At 39.6% G+C, this 19,888-nt stretch overlaps 1 protein-coding gene and 1 long non-coding RNA gene across 2 annotated transcripts in view; one reads left to right on the plus strand and one right to left on the minus strand.

Annotated features, from left to right (window-relative positions):
• Positions 1-19,888, minus strand: part of LOC144965517 (transmembrane 6 superfamily member 1-like) — a 184,734-nt gene that overhangs the window by 159,654 nt on the left and 5,192 nt on the right. The gene's annotated exons all lie outside the window — the stretch shown is intronic.
• Positions 17,078-19,888, plus strand: part of LOC144965521 (uncharacterized) — a 37,409-nt gene continuing 34,598 nt past the window's right edge. The window contains exons 1-2 of the long non-coding RNA XR_013644037.1: positions 17,078-18,289; positions 19,086-19,302. This is a non-coding gene — a long non-coding RNA (uncharacterized LOC144965521). The remainder of the gene's footprint in view (positions 18,290-19,085; positions 19,303-19,888) is intronic.

The raw sequence follows: 19,888 nt of genomic DNA on the forward strand, positions 1-19,888 counted from the left end.
TGGGACTAAATTTCAAAATCATATGTGCTCTACGCTGGGGGAAGTAATTGTACAGCGATTAGAACAAGGATACCCGACAGTTTTTGATTTTATATATATATATATATATATATATATATATATATATATATATATATATATATATATATATATATATATATATATATATATATATATATATACATATATATTTAACTTTTGTTTTGTTTTTCTTTTCTCGAAGATTCGACAATCGCACATACACTCCTCATCTTGCACATTCAAAACACTCTCCAGGGACTCCTCCCCCCCCCCCCTCCCACACACACACAGTTTCATAGAAACTTCCTCCTCCTCCTCCTCCTACTTACTACTACTACTACTACTACTACTACTACTACTACTACTACTACTACTACTACTACTACTACTACTACTACTACTACTATTACTTTCACTATTATCATTACTCCTACTACTACAACTTCTACTACTACCACTACTACTACTACTACTACTACTTCTACTACTGCGACTACTATTACATTTCTATTAAGTCTTTTATCGTCCATTATTTCTAGAAATTTCAGTCTCTCACTGGCCTTATCATTTCTATCACACCACGCTAACGATTTCAGAACTTTAGTTCGTTAAAAAATACCGGCCAAACTGACCCGTTGAGTCGAATGAAAACGAAATTTTGTTGTTTTCACGGTTCAAAGGAAATGCCGTAAATAAGCTTTCATGGACTTCCTGTGTTGATTTTACAGTGTCACGTGACCGTTTTGAGAAATTTGTCGTCTGCTACAAATAATTAGACCGGTGGGGGGTAGATATTTTCGTTGGAGCAGAGAAAAAGTGAGTATTATTTCTTGTACTTGTAGAGAGGCCTAGGGTCCAGCAGCAGTCAAGTTGATTGAATAAAAGAAAAAAAGGCCTTTTTTATCCGCCGCCACCACCACCGTGAGAGTGGGGGGGGGGGGGTTGCATGATGAAGACGAAAGGGAGACGTGTCGCTTGGTGACCTTGGTGACGTAGAGCATGTCAACGATGCTGGCAGATGTTCTTAACCCCTTAACAGAGAAGCAAATTTTTTGCTTTCAGATAATAGTTTGCTTTTCTCTTTATTATTGTTAACGGAGAATACAGCGTTTCCACCAAGAGAGCAGTCAGACTATCGCAACTCGGACTACAATTGTCTATAATCGTTTTGCCGTTACTTGTCTTATGATGAAAGAGGATTTGGTGTTAGGTCAAAGATCGAATTTCGCCGCTAAAGGTTGCATTGCTACTGGGTTTGCTCTCCCCCCCCCCCCCCCCCTCCTTTTTTTCTTCTTTTTTTTTTTCAACTTAGTATTGTTGATTGCTATTTCCTTTCTTATGATTAGCAAGTGCCGTAGGAGTCTCACAGGATGCAGGAGTACTGCAATTAACCCTTTGCCAGTGACACTGATTTTTTTTTAGTTTTCAAATAATAGTCTTCATTTATATTATTTTTTAACGCAGAAAAAAAAAAAAAGTTTCCACCATAAGAGCAGTAACAATATTGATAAAAAGCGCTTTGAGCACGTTGGGTGGATATTGCCCTATATAAAAGCTCAAGTTTTTAAATTGTAATATGTTTTTTGTCTTTTGATGAAAACGGTAAGATTTTATTTTTGGTCCAAGTAAGATTGATATTCGCCTTTAAAAGGTTAAGTTGTTTTGTTTTTTCAGTTTTTTTTTTGTTTTGTTTTTCAAATGCGGACACGCTGCTTCTTCCTTTTTTCCCCCCTCAACTGGCAAGCTATCGCTGTACTTACCCGCATGGCTTGCACACACAAAAGGATACATCTAGGTCACAAAACCTTACATCCAGGTCACAAAATCAGACAACTAGGTCATACAACAAGACATCTGTTTCGTTTGTTCTAAGATAGCAAAACAAACCAGACGTCTTGGAGTTCGAAAGAGCTTTCCATAAAATATTTGGTATTTGCAAGACCCCCAGAAACCAATTCCCGATAGAGCTCTTGTGCACGGTTACTTATGACCTTGATTTCTTTCGTTGTTTGTTTGTTTGTTTTTAGGTGTTTAACGGCGCTTTCGACACTATTTAGGTCATTTAAGCGCCCGTTTCTGTCTTTCATCAATCTTTTATCGGCCCCGAGGGGCCACAGCTGATCAAAACGTGTACTGTTGTAATAAAATCTTTATAAAATCATAATAGTTACATGTTTGTTAAGTAAAAATATCTATTTACAATTTCTGCAGGAGTTCACATTCCTGCAGATACTTTAAAATTGTAAGCGGATCGACCGACTGGAACAGAGACTTCAAGTCTCTGTTATCATAATGTTGTGACCTTATCTGTTCTAATTCTGTACATTCAATTAAAATGTGTTGAACTGTCAGGTCACAGTTACATGTTCTGCAGAGGGGTTTTTCATCCCTCTCCAGAAGGAAACGGTGAGTGAGGGCAGTATGTCCGATCCGGAGTCGAGTTATTTTTACCTCGTCTCTTCTTTTTAGCCCCGAGTTGGGTCTGGGGCCGAGGTCACTTTTAATTTGTTTTAATTTGTTATGTACATCTCGACTCCAGGATCGTTCCCATTCCTTTCGGACATGTTTTTTTATATTGATCTTTAAATCCGCGTGTGGGATTTTACTGCCCTCTTGTAATTCTTGGCTCACCGCCTCTTTTGCCAGTCGATCCGCTTCTTCGTTCCCCTGGATACCCACATGACTAGGTACCCAGAGAAAACAAACTTTCTTTTTCTTAATAAATAATTTATTTGCACCTTCCAAGATACTTATGAGTCTTGGATCGGTGCAATAAAAATTTGAGATCCCCTTAAGTACGGACAGCGAGTCAGACAAGATCAAGAATTTATTTTTATTCGATCTCTCAGCCAAACGGAGAGCAATTAGGATTGCTCTCGATTCCGCTGTAAAGATCGAAACATTTCTATCCAGGCGAAGTGATCCTGTGCCTTCCGATGAGTGATAGGCACATCCTACTGCATCTGCGCTCTTTGAACCATCCGTAAATATGTGAGTGTGGTTTTTGTATGTTTGTAATATTGCTTTTAGTGTCTGTTTGTAAATATGTGGGTCTGTTTGTGATTTTTCCAGTTTTGTTAGGTCCAAATTTATGTTTGGTCTATGTATGGACCATGGTGGTGTCTTTGCCTGGACGTATGGATGTATCCTATCTAAACTGATGTTCATGTCTGTGATGTCTTTTTTTATTCTGCAACCTAATGGTGGTGTCATTTTTGGGTGTTTGCGAAATTTTTCTTCTAGTGTCCTATCCGTGTAGTGTACATGTTTGTGTGCTGGGTTGTCGTGCAGCGATGTGACCTTAGTAACATACTGGAGAGCCAGTTTTTTCCTCCTGAGATGGAGAGTTGGCTCATCTGCCTCAGCATAAAGGCTTGCCACTGGAGAAGTGCGGAAAGCCCCGAGTGCCAAGCGCAGTCCCTGATGATGAATTGGGTCCAGCATGCCTAAGTAGGATGGTTTTGCAGAGCCGTATACAAAAGTTGCGTAGTCCAGTTTTGATCGAATAAGGGTTCGGTATATCTTTAGAAGAGTGTTTGTGTCCGAACCCCATTCCATGCTCGACAGAACTCTCATTATTCTCATTGCTTTCATGCATCGCAGTCTGAGATCTTTGATATGGGCGAGGAAATTTAGTTTCCTATCAAAGATCAAACCCAGGAATCGGGCTTCGTCCTTTACCTCAATTCTGGAATTGTTGAGATAAAGGTCAGGCTGTCTAATGCAGGTGCGTTTTCGGCAGAAGTGGACAGCTACTGTTTTTGATGGGGAGAAGGAGAAACCATTGAGATTTGCCCACTCCGACAGTTTGTTTAGTTGGAGTTGTAACTGTCTCTCAATGGTGTCCATACTCGATTTACTTCGATAGCATACAAGAAAGTCATCAACATATAAGGAACAGTCAACATTCTGTCTCATTGCATTCACTATTGAGTTTATTTTAATCTCAAACAGAATGGGAGACAGAATGCTACCCTGTGGAACTCCCTCTTCCTGATCAAATGGATCAGAAAAGGTGGATCCTGCTTTGACCTGAAAGGATCTGTTGTTTAAAAATGCTCTGACAAACATTGGAAGGTTTCCTCGCAGACCAAGATTGTGCAGATCTTTGAGGATTCCGAATTTCCAAGTTGTGTCAAAGGCCTTCTCAAGGTCAAAGAAGATTGCTACCAAGTGCTCACCTTTGGCAAAGGCCTCACGAATGAAGCTCTCTAGTCGAACAAGGTGATCAACAGTTGATCTGTTCTTTCGAAAGCCACATTGGAGGTCGGAGAGGGAGTTGTTGTGTTCCAAGTAGAACATCAGATTCTTGTTGACCATTTTCTCCATCAGCTTGCATAGGCAGCTGGTGAGGAGATTGGTCGGTAGTTTGAAGCGTCCGAATGGTCTTTCCCAGGTTTTGGGATTGGAATCACGGTGGCCAGATTCCAACTAGGTGGAAAAGTCTGTGTTGTCCATATCTTGTTATAGATATTCAAATGGACAACTAGACTATCTTGTGGAAGATGTCGGAGTATTTCATAACTGATGTTGTCAGGACCCGGTGCTGTGACATTTGTGTCACGGAGGCAGGCACCCAACTCCTCAAGTGTAAATGGTTTGTTGTAGTCTTCAGTGTTAGTAGATGTAAAGTTTATTGGTGTGTTTTCTGCGTTTTGTTTATGGCGCAGAAATTGAGGTGTGTGGTGTGCAGACGAGGATAGACCTGTAAATGAGCTCTATAAAAATTGACTGAAACTGAAACTCTTCGACAAACTGAAGATTCAACAATTTTTTTAAAAATAAGGGCATCATTGGAGAGGAGAGTGATAAATACAATATATCAAAATAGTGGGTGTTATTTCTTACTGGAAGTATGACTGCCATAATTTGATGTAGAAGGAATGCTAAATAAGCATGTCATTCATATAGGTAAAGATGACTTCATCAAAGTCATATTCCTGCCTCTGGAATTTTTTTGACATAGAAAAATAATCACCATTATCATCTTTAACTTCTAGCCATGACCAATTGAATTTATTCCTCACGGGACTCACAACTTTATCGATGCTCGACAAGTCTGAATTGCGATCAACGTACAGCTCAGCCATTGTGAGAACATTAGAATAATGTAGCAATGAGCAAACTTGATTTTCAATCAGTAAATGACAGAGACAAAAAAACTTAAATAAATATGACTTCAGGCCAATACACTGAATTATTAAGTAGAAGTGAATTATCAAGAAGAAACTTCGGCATGCGTAGCGGAAAAATTCAAAGAATCGAAATGAAGGTAAATCGCCACAAAACAGCAAGCTCGCTTGGGCTTGAGCAAAACAATGCCAGAAAACGTCCTGATTTGCACGGGAATTAATTAGGTTACTTACCATTGTTCTTTATGATCAGGTACTCAATCAGTGAAGAAACGGTCAACCAGTTTGTTTACAACGTGAGGCAATCGAAATGTACTTGTAGAAATCTATCCTAACTTTCGATTTGAAGATGTCTACATAACGGACTTGCGGCATTCGCAATTTACCTTATCATACTTTTGAGACTCCCCAGGTAAATGTGGTCAATTTTGGCTTAGATGAAACAGTGACATTTATCCCTCGGTGGCTCAGTTAAAATTGGCTACAGTTGGGATCACGACGGTTTGGAAAGTGAAAAAATAATTTAACGAAGGATGTGTGAAAATACCCAGGGAAGTGTTCAGACACGCCTTTTATAAAAAGCTTCGCTTTGTCTTGGCAATATATACATCGTTAATATAAACGGTCCCCATGAGCTATGCGTAGCGCTGTGGAACACTCCTAATTATTTTACGGTCATTCGACTACGATTTGTGAATTCTTTCTTTTTATTTCTTTCTTTCTTTCTTTCCTTTTTTAAATATTTGAGTTTGACAAATTGACTGATTTCAGTTAATTGACTGAGAATTTACAGGTCTACGAGGAGTTGTGCGCCAGCCTCTCGGCCAGAGTGTTGGCAATTTCTTGTTCTGTTTCAGCCACGGATCCATCGGGACGTGTCAAGTGATTTAGTGAATCACTATCAGATCCCTTCAGTTTCCGTAACATCTTCCACACCCTATTTAGGGGTGTCTGGCTATTTATTTTTGAGACAAAGTTTTGGAAGGATCTCCGTTTGTTTTCTCGGAAGATCTTCCAACACTTTGCTCGTAATTTCCTAAATGTTGTGAAATTCTCAGGGATTGGGAATCTCATCGCTTTCCTGTATGCTTTTTTCTTCTCCCGTAGGGCCGCTCGACATTCCTCTGTAAACCAGGGATTGTGTTTTCTCGGTCTACCAGAGGTTGTTGGTATTGTCGAGCTGCACATATTTGTTAAAATATTTTTGAATTTGTCATAGCTGTCGACCTCTGTCGTAAGGAGTCTGTGACACTCCTGTGAGAAAGTTTCCCAATCTGCTCGCCGAACACTCCAACGTTTAGGCTGTGGGGCCCTTGAAGTCGGGGTGATGTCGAGGCAGACTGGAAAATGGTCAGAACCGTGATCGTCATCGATCACAGTCCAGGAGAGCTCTGGAGCTAGTGTAGGATCACAAAAAAAATGAGATCAATGGCAGACGTGGTAAGATTGTGAATATTTACCCGTGTTGCCTCGAGACCGTTTGCCAAGTATACATCCATTTTCATTATGAATGCCTCCACTGCCTTCCCCCTCTGGTTTGTGTCTGTGTTTCCCCAGAGGGGACTGTGAGCATTGAAATCTCCCATTATCACATAGGGAGGGGAGAGTTGGTTTAGAACTCCCTCTAGCTCAGCAGACTGGAGGCGATGATCTGGTGGGATGTACACAGAGCAGATGGTGATTGGTCTGTGCAATGTCACTCTCACTGCTATTGCCTGTAGATTTGTTGTTATTGGTATCAAGCGGTGGGGGGTGCTCTTCTTAGTGAGAATTGAACCCCCCCCCCCCCACACACACACACACGCTATCTGGCCATCAGAGTGAATCAGATGATTGGCCGTATATCCTTTTACTGTGTAGTCGTCTGCTGGTAATTTTGTTTCCTGCAGACAGACTACATCAGGATTCCTCTGGAGGAGGAGGTCCAATTCTGTTCTATTTGATCGGATCCCTCTGATGTTCCAGGAAATTAATCTTGTCTGACTAGGTATCCTAATTTTTTGTGGGGAGGTTAGGCAGTATGCCTGCCTTCAACCCTTTTACTTTAATTCTCCTAGGAGGAGAGACTTCCATAGGAGAAGGAGGCCCTGTGGGGGGCCTCTCTGTTTTTTTAGGGCTGAGTTTTTTTGAACCCTTGGGATTTTTAGGTCCCTCTGGGTTCTTAGATTTTTTTGGGGCTTTGAGGCCCCTCAGGGGGATCTGTGGATCCCCCAACTGGTGTTGGTGGCTCCATATTCTGGGAAGGGGTGGGGTTTTGTTTTTTGGGGGATAGAGAGGGCTCAAGGGAGTGGAGATGGGGGGTGGGTCCAACATCCGCGCCCATGAGGGGGAGAATTTTTTTGTTCGGGGAAGGAGGGGGCGTGGAGGTCGCCTTGGAGGTGGATGTGGAGGGGGTTGCAGGTTCCACATCTTGAACCTCCAATGTGTCAAAAAGATTTTTTGACACATTTGGGACCTTGTTTTTAGGTCTTGATGACTTTTTCTTTTGAAGACTGTCTTTTCTAGTCTGTGCGATTTTGCCATGGCTGTTTTGGTTGTTACCAGCAGCCTTGGCAACTTCTGCGTAGCTCTTGGCAGAAACAGCGACCTGCCGAGGGGGGGGCAGATCACTGCTTTTGCCTGAGCAAACGTACCGCCGTAAGTGGCTCTGTATGTCAAGATTGCCTTTTCTTCTTGCCACTTAGGACAATATTTCGAATGTGCTGCATGCTTGCCTTGGCAGTTCAGACAACAAGGGTCCACTTTGCAGTTTTCCTCATTGTGGTCTTCTTTGCCGCAGCGGGGGCATGTAGCTTTACGGCGGCAGTTTGTTTTAGTATGGCCGTACCGGTGGCAGTTAAAACATCTCATGGGGTTCGGGACGTAAGGCCGAACCTCCAAGTCGAGGTATTCAATTTTTATTCTCGACGGGGGTCTCCGGCTGTCAAAAGTCAGGATCCAGGTGTTGGTCTGGATTGTGTTATCGCCGCGGCGGATGCTAACCCGCCGAGCTTCGACAACGCCCTCCAGTTCCTCAACCATCTCCTGCTCAGAACAGCCTACCAGATCTCTGCTTCTTATGACACCTTTTGACCTATTGAGGCTCCTGTGAGCCTCAACGGTGACTGGGATGTCAGAGAATCTGGTACATTTCAAGAGGTTCTCACTCTCTCTTCGACCCTGCACTTGTATCATTAAAGTGCCAGAGTTGTTCCTGTTCACTGCCTTTGGTGTACCGGCGCCATTTGCTTTGAGTGCCTTGCTGATGGTGAAGATACTCAAAGTGTTTAGTTTTATATTTTCCTCATTCGGTTGAATTACCAGTTACCAGGAACGGCGAGAATTTTGGGGTTGCCATTCCTGGTAAGTCATCAAGAGTCATCGGGGCTGTGATTTTTCTTTTTTTTTCCTGTCTGGGGTGGGGCTTTAAGGGGAGAGTTTTTACTATTTTTGGCCATGATATTTATAAGTTTTTATTCAACCCGGCTATATTGTGCCCACTAGCACGGCTCAGTCCCACACTTGGGGGATAAGGCACTCACCGAAGCTATACTCCTCAAGTCTGGCCTCCTCTTGTCCTTCCATGGTCCTTGGGAGAAAAATAAAAATAAAAAAAGAAATAAAAAAGGACTCAAGGGGTGGAGTTGGGGGACGTCCCGCCTCCAGGCCTTTCTCTCGGATTGACCCTAATCTTTGCGTTGCACAAAGACTGACTGCTGATTCAGACATGACAAACCATGATTAGAAAGAAATTTCATGGGGGACAGGACCTAGATATGGTTTTAAATCTAGTCCTTCCAATCTCTTTGCCTAAATGGAGGGGAGTGCCAAAAAATAGATTTGGCATCTCTGCGTTGGGTAGCTCGGGCCATCTACAAGGTAGGCTACCCACCCGTCTTTAGAGACGCGTCAAGCCAAAGAGGAGTGTTGGGGTAGAAACACCTCGCAATGTGAACCCCCCTCAGCCTCCAGGATCAATAGCTCCTCCTTATCGGGGTCCTCTCGGAACTGCGCACCCTCAGCAGAAAGGTGCCTGCTGTGCAGGATTTGGAAAGGAATATCTCCTCGTTGAACCTATTTCAACGGTACAGGGTATAGAGATGCTGGGGGATAGAAGACAGTTAAGAAGGCTTGTTTTCCTCGGTTCTCTCTCTCTCTCTGTCCTGGCAACTCAATTTTGATAAGGAAGGGAAATTTGGAATCATTGGGGAAATGGGGTATGGAATGGAAATCATAGCTCAAATATGGTAAAAGGGGGTGGGATTTGTGCTATGCCATCGCCTTCCCTTGCTCTCTTTAAACTGAAACCGTCATTCCTCAAAACATCTTTTAAATACTACGTTCTTGGGATTTGGGGGGAGAAAAAGTTTGGGGATGATTGCCAGGACAAGAAAAATAGCAAAATGGGTGAATGAAGCCATTCTCATAAAGGGCTGGGATATGGGGGTCTGTGGAGCCACTATGTCTCTCCATGTTTGATCTCACCAGTCGGGTGGTTTTTCTTTGGTTACCACCAAAACCAGAATGGCTCTTTTAGTCGCCTTCTACGACACGCATGAGCTTACGGTGGCTCAATTCTTTTCCCTCTCAGTTGAGGGACCCCTGAGACCACACGGGGTAATGTTTTTTAATAGAAAACAAATGCATCTTCAAATCTAAACTGCTTTTGACGGTAAGCGGTAAGTTTTTAAAATTTATTTTTCTGTCCAAACGAATGATTGTCCTGGTATGGAAGCTAAGTATTGGTAACACCGGCGCACCTCTCTACTACTACTACTACTACTACTACAACTAGCTATTACTACGACTACTACTACTTACTACTTTTACTTTTAGCGCTATCCAACTCAACACTTCACGTGTTTATTTTATGGATTTTTTGAAAAGAATATAAAATATTTTAAACTTAAACCTGTCTTTGCATCATGCTTTATGCATACAGTGTGCCATATCACAAAATCATAGTTTAATGTTGAGAATATGCTATTTCTTTTGTACCTTCAGATCAGAGAGATTTGAGCTTTAAAAATCCTGAAAAAATGTCTTGCTGCCAATTCAGACAACTCTTTTGATGTGATCTATGATGTTAATGGTAAGAATGTAATTTGATGAGGAAATGAATAAAATATTTAGGTAGAGAGGTGAGCCGGTGTTACCAATACTTAGCTTCTAGACCAGGACAAATCATTCGTTTGGACCAGGGAGCTCTTACATACCGAACATAGAATACGCAGTGAAACCTCGTTTTGTCAAGGCTCAAGATTTCTACTTTCTCTTTCTCATCCAATGTTATCAGACATGGCGTGTTTTGATGAGAGTCTGTTAAATTTGATTTTTTTTCCCTTTTTAGAATGATTTTTATGAAATGATTCTTATTTCCACAGCATTCTAACATTTCAGGATTAATTTGTTTGTGATTTCCAACAGGATTTAATATAAAATGGGGAGGAAGTGCTTAGTCGTAAATTGTCGAAGTGGATATCGTCCCACTCGCGATAATCCACCATCGGCATCAGATGAAAAGATTTCTGTTTATCGTTTTCCAACTGACGATGAAACAAAAAGGCTTTGGATTTCACGTCTGCCTAATGTATGGAAATTTGAGGATGTGACTGATAACATGGGCGTGTGTTCTTTACATTGGCCGAAAGACACTGAAATGATTCGAACCGTCGGAAGAGCCTTTCGACCTGCTAATCCACCTTCTATTTTCCCTAACGTTCCAAAATCTTGTATCCCTCTACAGGCTGGCAGACATACTTGTCGTACTACAGACAGAGCAACAGCAGAGTCAAGAACTGTTGTTATTGATGAAATGGCTGAATTTCGAGCAAGAGATTCGCTTGATGGAAAGGATTTTCATGAACGCTTTATTGACATGCTTCTTGGCCATCCTGTAGAAGGTGTTGTTGGATTTGAAAAGGCAAGAGGGCTCTACACTTTCTGTAGTATACGTAGAGATGGTCCAATCTGTGATTTTTCTATGTTTTTTAATATATTATCTTCCTCGGGTTCTCTGGCTTTATCATTTGAATGCTACAAGGGCGTCAGAAAAATAAAGAATTATCCAGACTTTATTTCTAGTGACAAGCAAGTGAAGTGTTGGAGTGGGCTTGATGCATTGATTAAGTATGTCATTTCCAATGATGAAGATGTTCCACAGGTGAAATTTCTACAACGTTATGTTCACATTCTTAATGCCTCTAAAAATAAACGCATTTACTCCACAGAGGACCTTTTTACTGCTTTTAGTTGGTATTCATTGTCTCGTTCTCTTTATTCACAGCTTAGGAATTATTTACAATTACCATCCATTTCTACTTTACAGAAAATTACTGCTGTCAGCAAAAATATGAGTGATGCAGCTTTATTTACCTCTATTTTCAGGAGCATCAGTGAGCGCAGCCAGGGATGGATATTGATTGTGGATGAAATTTACATCAAAGCCTCTTTGTCGTATCGTGGTGGTGAAGTCTTTGGTTATGCTCATGATTATCCTGACAGAACAGCTACAACAATGCTTGGTATTATGGTGAAATGTTTTTTTGGTTCAAAATCTTTCCTTGCCAGACTTATTCCGTGTCATTCATTAACTTCTGAATTTCAATTTCAACAGGTTGCTGAAGTCATTACAACTGTGGAGGAATGTGGAGGACATGTTGTCGCCATTGTATGTGATAATAATAGAGTAAATCAGTCTTTTTTTCAGAAATTTGACAGAGATGATGAGCAAAAGCCTTGGATTGCTAAATCCCCAATCTCAACTAATCACAAACCTCTTTTTTTGATTTATGATCCAGTTCACCTGTTAAAGAACATACGTAATAATTGGATTTCAGAAAGAACTGGTACCATTGCTTTTTCACCTTTAGATAGTCCTGACCCCACAGACAAGAAGATGGCTAAATGGTCTGATTTGATCGCACTATATGATCATGAAACATCTGAATTTTCATTGCGCATGTCTAAATTAAATAATGTTTGTCTTAGGCCTTCTAACATCGAAAAGCAGAAAGTTTCTCTTGTTCTTGATGTCTTTTCAGAAAAAACAAGTGCAGCCCTCAAGTCTTCATCAGCTTCGACACAGTCATAGAAAGATACGGCTATATTCATTGATAATGTGATATGTTTATGGAAAGTTTTCAATACAAAAGATCCTCTCCGACAGATTCGACTTCGAGATCCTGATATGGCAGTAATCAGGGATGAGGAGCATCACCAGCTGGATATTCTGAACTCATGGGCAGATATCGCATTACGTCTTACTCCACTTTCTAATCCTCGTATGCATTCTCTTACAGCAGATACAGCCAAGGCTCTCTTCTGGACCTGCAAGTGCTTTATTGATTTGGCAAATTTTCTCTTGTCCTCAGATAACAGTCTCCATCATGATTATGTCGCTCTTGGTTTTTTTCAACAGGATGATATTGAAAGCCATTTTGGTCACTTACGCAGATCAGCAGGGTGTAACTATTACATTTCAGTAGAGAATGCCTCACATACCAATACCATTGATCGTGCCAAGCTCATGCTGGAGAGCATGACAACAGATGTTGATTACAGTGGAGCACCGCATGCTTGTAATTTATGTGACCTTCCATTTTCTGACAATGATATTTTGCTTTTAGATTCACTTCCAGACTTTTCTAGTAAACTGTCAACTGATGAGACAATGCCTCTTTTTTATATTGCAGGTTATATTGCATCAAAACACCCGGATCTCCAAGGTAACATGTCATCGTTTCCCACTGAGACTACTTCTTTTACAGCAACGCTTTCTCGTGGTGGTTTGAGCTGTCCTTCAGAAGGACTTTTTCAATTTGTTCTCTTGTGTTTTGGATTTTTCAGACAGACAGTGGAGCTATCATGTAGGCGTAGATATCTCAATTTATTCAAAGAATTTCTTCGTTTTTTCAGATTGGACTGTTCCATACCAGACGCTGCAATTTCAAGACTCGTTAATATTTTGCTAAAGAATTATTGCAGGGAAAATGTGGAGGAAAGAAATGTTGAGCGGAGTGCAAGGAAGATAAGAAAGCTGACATCAACATAAGACATCATTATCAAGCATCCTTTCTCTCCCCACCCCCCCCCCCCCCCCCCCCCACCCCCGCCATGCCCCAATGTTAAATTTTTATGTCCATGAATGTGAATATTAATTCTCGAATTTCAGAGACACTCTCAAATAATTTTCTTCTTATATCTCAGAATTGCCAATATTACTTACAGGGCCATGTATGTATTTCTATGTATTAATTTATTTTAAAAACAAAAACAAAACAAAAAAAAAATAAAAAAATAAAAAAAATAAACAAACCTTAATGCGGCCACATTTTGATTGTGACGGTCACAAGCCCGTTAAACGCAGAGTGAGGTACAAATTGTATAATGAAATGGAATCATCTGGATTATTCTTCCAATGGATTAAGATTATGGTGTATTTCTTATTTGGATAAATATTTCTGAGGATTAATTTGTGGTTGTGATATTCATGGCATGTAATTAGACACCCTTAGATTTGGATATTTTTCACTTTCTTTTTCTTGCTTGACTACTTGTCAAGTTGTATTCCAACAATGTGAATAATAGCATTTCTATCCCTCACTACTATTACTCTTAAGTTAATAGACTTAGATTAAAAGTACATGTCAATGCTAATGGAGAATATGAACTAACAACTAATAACAATGAAATATGAAATAGATATAGTCTTCTTAGTAATAAGTAGTAATCATGTCATGATAATCATCCTTATTATTATTATTATTATTATTATTATTATTATTATTATTATTATTATTATTATTATTATTATTATTATCTTATTATCATAATAATAATAATAATAATAATAATAATAATAATAATAATAGTAGTAGTAGATCTTTATTGTCCATAAATATGGCAATGTGTCATAGAACTAGAAATATTCAGATTTTATGGGTTTCTTCTTGATATTTCGTACTGTTTACAAAATAATAACTATCAATTTGAATTGCCCTTAATTAACCCATCTGTGATTTAAGCAATTATAATCAAGGTTAGCTATCATCAGAGTAATATGTATTTAAACTAGAATCATGAAAAATATAATTTCTCAATAAGAATAGTTGTAGAGAGGCACTTTTAAAAAGCGTTTTAAACGTTTCGTAATTCGTACAGATTCATTGAGGCCCAGTTTTTAGGCCCCCAATAGAATCGATACTCTTCCGGGCTATGTGACCTACTGTCTGTTCACCTAGGTTTGGACAGAAAAATAAATAAAAAACTTACCGCTTACCGTCAAAAGCAGTTTGGATTTGAAGATGCATTTGTTTTCTATCAAAAAACATTCGGTACTAGACAATCCTTGATGAATTTCAAAAGTTGTGTTTGAAATTAAATCCTAAATATTTTCATGATTCATTCCTCGCTAAATCGTGTGTTTTTTACGTCTGTCCAATGGTGCTGCGCAAAACAAACAAAGGTTTTTTAAAAAGTTTATTGAGAAAAAGATACGGAAAAAAAGTGTCCCTAGATAGGTATGCAATTTGGTGCATTAGTGCAGTAAAAATTGGTGCGCAAAATTAGTTCGTAGCGGATGCGAGACTCTGTGTGTGTGTGTGTGTGTGAGCGTGTGTGTGTCTTTCTTTTTTTGGGGGGAGTGCCTACGTACACGGTAACGGGGCATCTAGCCTCAGGATCTACGTACACGTAAACTGGTTTACCATTGCAACACAAGCTGTCGTGACCGCGCGCGCTCGTGTGTGTGTGTGTGTATGTGTGTGTGTGTGTGTGTTATTTTTTAAAAAATCAAAACAATTTTAACCATTAATGGCGAGATTCCATCTTACACTCCCCAAACTCCAGACCTTAGTCTTAATGTTATCAAAGACAAGCTTTGCGATTTATGGTTTAATTGAAGCCCGAGTCGAAATATACTATTACTACTGCTCTCTTGGTGGAAACGATTTATTCCGCATAAGCAATCTGGAGAAAAAAATCAGTGTCACTGTAAAAGGTTAAAATTTCACGAAGAACGCACCGTGAACACCGCTGTAACAATCCTTTGATCTACGTCATCAGGCAACCCATTGTTTCTTTCATCTTTTCCCATTCCCCCTTACTATCCCCCCGCCCATCTCTCTCTCTCTCTCTCTCTCTCTCTCTCTCTCTCTCTCTCTCTCTCTCTCTCTCTCTCTCTCTCTCTCTCTCTCTCTTGTCATAGTGTTATCCCTTCCCCTTCCCATCTCAATTTAAAATGAAAACGTTCTGCTGTTTGCAGATACATGTATGATTGTTTTTGTTTTTTCTCTCTCACTAGGCTAGGATTAAAAACCAAGACATCAGGTAATGGGTGTCTAATGCCAAAGTATAGATTCTCTCTTTGGCCAATTTAGTCACGCATGTGGCAACCCAGCTATTTATTATGTTCTGCCTATAACACACAATAAGTGGGATTTTGGGGGGTGGGTACGAAAGAAATCAAGGTCATAAGTAACCGTGCACAAGAGCTGTATCGGGAATTGGTTTCTGGGGGTCTTGCAAATACCAAATATTTTATGGAAAGCTCTTTCGAACTCCAAGACGTCTGGTTTGTTTTGCTATCTTAGAACAAACGAAACAGATGTCTTGTTGTGTGACCTAGTTGTCTGATTTTGTGACCTGGATGTAAGGTTTTGTGACCTAGATGTATCCTTTTGTGTGTGCAAGCCATGCGGGTAAGTACAGCGATAGCTTGCCAGTTGAGGGGGGAAAAAAAGGAAGAAGCAGCGTATCCGCATTTGAAAAACAAAACAAAAAAACCCTGAAAAAACAAAACAACTTAACCTTTTAAAGGCGAATATCAATCTTACTTGGACCAAAAATAAAATCTTACCGTTTTCATCAAAAGACAAAAAACAAATTACAATTTAAAAACGTGAGCTTTTATATAGGACAATATCCACCCAACGTGCTCAGCGCTTTTTATCAATATTCTTACTGCTCTTATGGTGGAAACTTTTTTTTTCTGCGTTAAAAAATAATATAAATGAAGACTATTATTTGAAAACTAAAAAAATCAGTGTCACTGGCAAAGGGTTAATTGCAGTACTCCTGCATCCTGTGAGACTCCTACGGCACTTGCTAATCATAAAAAAGGAAATAGCAATCAACAATACTAAGTTGAAAAAAAAAGAAGAAAAAAAGGAGGGTGGGGGGGGGGGGGAAGAGAGCAAACCCAGTAGCAATGCAACCTTTAGCGGCGAAATTCGATCTTTGACCTAACACCAAATCTTCTTTCATCAAAAGACAAGTAACGGCAAAACGATTATAGACAATTGAAGTCCGAGTCTGACTGCTCTCTTGGTGGAAACGCTGTATTCTCCGTTAACAATAATAAAGATAAAAGCAAACTATTATCTGAAAGCAAAAAATTATCTTCGCTGTTAAGGGGTTAAGAACACTTGCCAGCATCCGCTCTACGTCACCAAGGTCACCAAGCGACATGTCTCCTTTTCGTCTACATGCACCCCCCCCCCTCCACTCTCTCAAGGTGGTGGTGGCGGCGGATAAAAAAGGCCTTTTTTTCTTTCATTCAATCAACTTGACTGCTGTTGGACCCTAGGCCTCTCTACAAGTACAAGAAATAATACTCACTTTTTTTCTACTCCAACGAAAATATCTACCCCCCACCGGTCTAATTATTTGTAGCAGACGTCAAATTTCTCAAAACGGTCACGTGACACTGTAAAAACAACACAGGAAGTCCATGAAAGCTTATTTACGGCATTTCCTTTGAACCGTGTAAACAACAAAATTTCGTTTTCATTCGACCCAACGGGTCAGATTGGCCGGTATTTTTTTAACGAACTAAAGTTCTGAAAAATCATAATGTTTCTTAGAAAGTTGAAAGATGCTAGTTTTTGAAACAGAGGTAGGTTTTAAAAAAAAATCTTTATATTTTACGTGAATGCATGCTCAAGGCGAGTTGGACGTTCAGCAGAGGTTGGTAGGCCAAAGGCCCACCTCTCTACACATAGTTTGCTTATTTTTGTTTGAGTCATGATGTGTAATACTAATACAGTCCACCACGGATAATTGCAACTCGGTTAATCGCAACATTTCCTAAGAAATGGAAATAATTCTATATAAAAGTCACTGTTTAATTGCAACAAACTTCGGTTTTTAAAAAGTGGTAAATTCAAGAAATCAAACAATATATCATGATTAACTTTCATCATGGATGAAATCGTGACAGGTTGAAGAATCGAGAGTGAGCGGGATTTAATGCTACGGTAGTGTGTCACCACTCTATTACAGTCGAAGAGGGCGGGGATTTGCAGTATGGGTTTGTGACGTCATCGGTGGCCATTAAATTGAAGAGTGGTGGGGGCTGGTCATAATCTTGACAACAGGTTATAAATGACAGTTATAAAGAGAGACTGAGCGATATCTTTTGTTTTAGGATTAACAACTGTGCATTGTGACCAACGAGTTTGATGAGAGCTTATTGTCTCTCATCACGGCTTATCTCTTGAACTCTGACAAATGTTGAGAAAAAAAGGGTGAAACTTCGTCCAATCTGAGTAAGATATCGGCTTGCTTCATAGCTGCTTTTGGTTGACAAATCTACACAGGGCTGCCATATGGTTTTTGTCTCAATGAAATTGCTCTGTATGTGGTGGACTAAGAATAACATTTACTGGATTGAGTTTACAATAAATGTGTAAAATGTTGAAATAGTGGACAGGAAACTGAACTTCGGTTAATTGCAACTTCGGTTAATCGCAACATTTTCGATGATCCCAAGGTGTTACGATTATCCGAAGTGGACTGTACCTGAATCTTGAAAGAAAAACTATCATATGGATATGATTATAGACAGATTGGTTTCTGGAATTATATTTCCATCCTCTCTTGCCAACTCTGACATTCTTGAAATTTAAAAGAAAATAGCCAAAAGGTTTCGGACTTAATTTTCTTTTTTTTCCAAAGGACAATAGTCATACAGTAAATAATAAAATAAAAATCCTTCTACAGCACAAGATGGCATGATTTTTTGTTTAAGGGTTTAGAGAAAAACTTGCAGATGATAGTCTTCAGCTTTTCTTTGTTTGTTTTTATTTTATATAGACTCCAACTCCGAGCTTGAAAGTGATGCAGAACAAAGTTCCATATCGCATGATTAAGTTGTGGTAAGTATGTAAATTGAAACAAAATCATAGCATTTGTATAGCGTTTATCCACAGTTTGCACCATGCTCAAAATGCTTCACATCACCATATTTTGTGGTGGACAAACCACAATTGCCACAAAAGATGAGACCTGCAGTCTGTTAGGCGCGATACAATATTTCAGGACAAGGACAACACTGTTTTACACAAGTGGGACCCCCTAGTCTTTTGTTGTTAAAAATTTCTTTGCAGTGCACTTTGCCAACAATAACACTATTTTAAACCTTCCTCGTTATATTTTGAAGTGATATTCATTGATGAACCATTCACATTTGAAGTCGTTTGTTTTTTATTTGACAAAATGTGAAAATGATGCGTTTCCAGGAAAAATGACAATAGCTTCTTTTGATCTCGCATTTTGTCCAAATTCTCTTGCATTGTAATGTTTATCAACTTTTTTAAAAACTATATTGCAGTTGCAAGGTTAGGAAGTTCATATTGTTGCAATGACAACAGTTTATATGTCCAGAATCGTAGTGAGATAAAAATTGTTTTGTAGTTGTTGGTCCTGGTGTAGGATTTAGAGAGTTGGTTAAAATCAGTTTACTGAAGCCCTGGTTGGTGTAGCTATATTTATTCATGCACAGTTGAACATGTTAAATACTTAGACAATATTTCTGCCTTTCTCAACTCTTTAATTATACTTGCATTATTAACCAGCTAATTGTTTAGTTGGATCATTAAACAATGGCTCTTTGTGTTTATTGTCAACATGAATGAATTGATTGATTTGTCATCTTTTCCACAAAATATACAGGATACCGATTTTGTAGCTGACTCCGAGTCTGATTCCTCTTCGTGCTCTGTGAGGTACCGAATGCTGAGTACATCATTGTCTTTGGAACCTAGTGTTCATTCCCCAACTCAGTCAGAGCCTCATCCACAACTATCACAGACTGGACCTCGTTGCCAGTCTGGGACCCAGGTTCGACCCGAAGGCTATACACATGCAAACCAACGTGTTACATGCAATGGTGAGTCATTTTTTGTCATTCTTCTCCTTTGATATTTGTGGGATCAATTTTAATTTACCCATTCCTTTTAAAATAAAACCCCCCCCCCCCCCCCCTGTTTTGGCAATGCTGCGTCGCAAAATACGCTACCATTTACATCACAAGCACAAATCGAAATTTGATAGGGTGGACATCTTAGAATCTGAAACCCCAATGTGTGAGTGGTATCAGTGAAACCAGCCATAATGTTTTTTTTTGTTTGTTTTTTTGTGTGTGTCTGTAATAGACTTAAATTGCTTGTATTGTAAGTGTTAAAATGGTTTTTTTGTTACAACCCAACTATATACTCACTTCATCTCTTGTTGTTACCAACATAAGTGCCTGCTCCACTCACTTTTCTGAATTAAAAATTCACCCCATATACCGGAGCATACTCAATGTCTCAATCGTTTCTATGTTATATGTTTGTGTTGAGAATATTGGCTATTAAGCTTAACTGCTGGTCAAGTAACTGCGCGATGGTTGGTTGGCGAGCGAGCCCACGATTTCCAGAAGTGGGTGAGAGAGACTTCTAGAAATGACCTGAGTTTGATACGAATATTTTTGT

The sequence above is a fragment of the Berghia stephanieae genome, chromosome 2 (assembly GCF_034508935.2).
Source record: "Berghia stephanieae isolate SIO BIC M18660-M18661 chromosome 2, UCSD_Bste_1.3, whole genome shotgun sequence".
NCBI classification, from domain to species: Eukaryota; Metazoa; Mollusca; class Gastropoda; order Nudibranchia; family Aeolidiidae; genus Berghia; species Berghia stephanieae.